At 55.7% G+C, this 1,328-nt stretch overlaps 1 non-coding gene and 1 pseudogene across 1 annotated transcript; both read left to right on the top strand.

Annotated features, from left to right (window-relative positions):
- Nucleotides 1–421: 421 nt before the first annotated feature.
- LOC123964796 lies at nucleotides 422–540 on the top strand (annotated as a pseudogene).
- Nucleotides 541–892: 352 nt separating this feature from the next.
- On the top strand, nucleotides 893–1,011 carry LOC123964795. The gene has a single exon (XR_006823534.1). It is a non-coding gene; the product is annotated as a 5S ribosomal RNA (ribosomal RNA).
- Nucleotides 1,012–1,328: the final 317 nt, after the last annotated feature.

Here is a 1,328-nt window from a genome sequence, read left to right as displayed (position 1 = left end):
GTGCAAAGGCAGCTTACGGCCATTCCGGCCTGGGACTGCCCGATCTCGCCTGATCTCGGAAGCCAGGCTTGGCAGGGCCTGCTTAGGACTTGGACGGGAGAGCGTCTGATCCTGGCTAGGGACTTCCAGGCGGACTGGATCCTATTCCTGAATGTCCACCCAGGAATGAGCGTCTGTTTGTGAGTGAGGACCTCCGGCTGAAGGTGGCCTTGTCGCTGTACCCATACCCGGGAACGGGTGCCTATTCCTGTCTGTGGACTGCCAGCGTGAACGGTGTCCCGGTTCCTGGATGTTTACCCAGGAATCAGTGCCTGTGGATTCCAAGGGACTCTGGAGCACCTTGGACATTATGGGCAGAATACGTTTTTTGTCAATTAGCCGTAGAACATCTTTTGAAGGGCCGTTTGGGGGCGCCTGAGTGGCTTACGGCCACACCGCTCTGGGAGCGCCCGATCTCATCTGATCTCGGAACGTAAGCAGAGCAGGGCCTGGTTAGTACTTGGACTGTTGACCGCCTGGGAATACCCGGTGCTGTAAGCCTTTTTCGCTTCGCCTTCGAAAAACGGCAGAGGGCGCTTCGGTGAAAGGAGAATTTTTGAACGTCTCTTTAGGAAACAGCAGGGGGCGCTGCTGCTGCTTATATTTCTCCCTATCCTGTACACAGTGCTGTGTAAGTGTTACATCGTGTTTTGAAGGCCCGTCCTGGGTGTGCAAAGGCAGCTTACGGCCATTCCGGCCTGGGACTGCCAGATCTTCCTGGATGTTTACCCAGGAATCAGTGCCTGTGGATTCCAAGTGACTCTGGAGCACCTTGGACATTATGGGCAGAATACGTTTTTTGTCAATTAGCCGTAGAACATCTTTTGAAGGGCCGTTTGGGGGAGCCTGAGTGGCTTTCGGCCACACCGCTCTGGGAGCGCCCGATCTCGTCCGATCTCAGAAGCTAAGCAGAGCAGGGCCTTGTTAGTACTTGGACGGGTGACCGCCTGGGAATACCCGGTGCTGTAAGCCTTTTTCGCTTCGCCTTCGAAAAACGGCAGAGGGCGCTTCGGTGAAAGGAGAATTTTTGAACGTCTCCTTAGGTAACAACAGGGGGCGCTGCTGCTGCTGCTGCTGCTTCTTTTTCTCCCTATCCTTTACACAGTGCTGTGTAAATGTTACATCGTGTTTTGAAGGCCCGTCTGGGGGGTGCAAAGGCAGCTTACAGCCATTCCGGCCTGGGACTGCCCGATCTCGCCTGATCTCGGAAGCCAGGCTTGGCAGGGCCTGCTTAGGACTTGGACGGGAGAGCGCCTGATCCTGGCTAGGGACTTCCAGGCGGACTGGAT

The sequence above is a fragment of the Micropterus dolomieu genome, unplaced genomic scaffold, assembly GCF_021292245.1.
Source record: "Micropterus dolomieu isolate WLL.071019.BEF.003 ecotype Adirondacks unplaced genomic scaffold, ASM2129224v1 contig_5460, whole genome shotgun sequence".
In the NCBI taxonomy this organism is placed as follows: Eukaryota; Metazoa; Chordata; class Actinopteri; order Centrarchiformes; family Centrarchidae; genus Micropterus; species Micropterus dolomieu.
The sequence above is the reverse complement of the archived record's forward strand: the minus strand, read 5'-3'. Positions and strand labels throughout refer to the sequence as shown.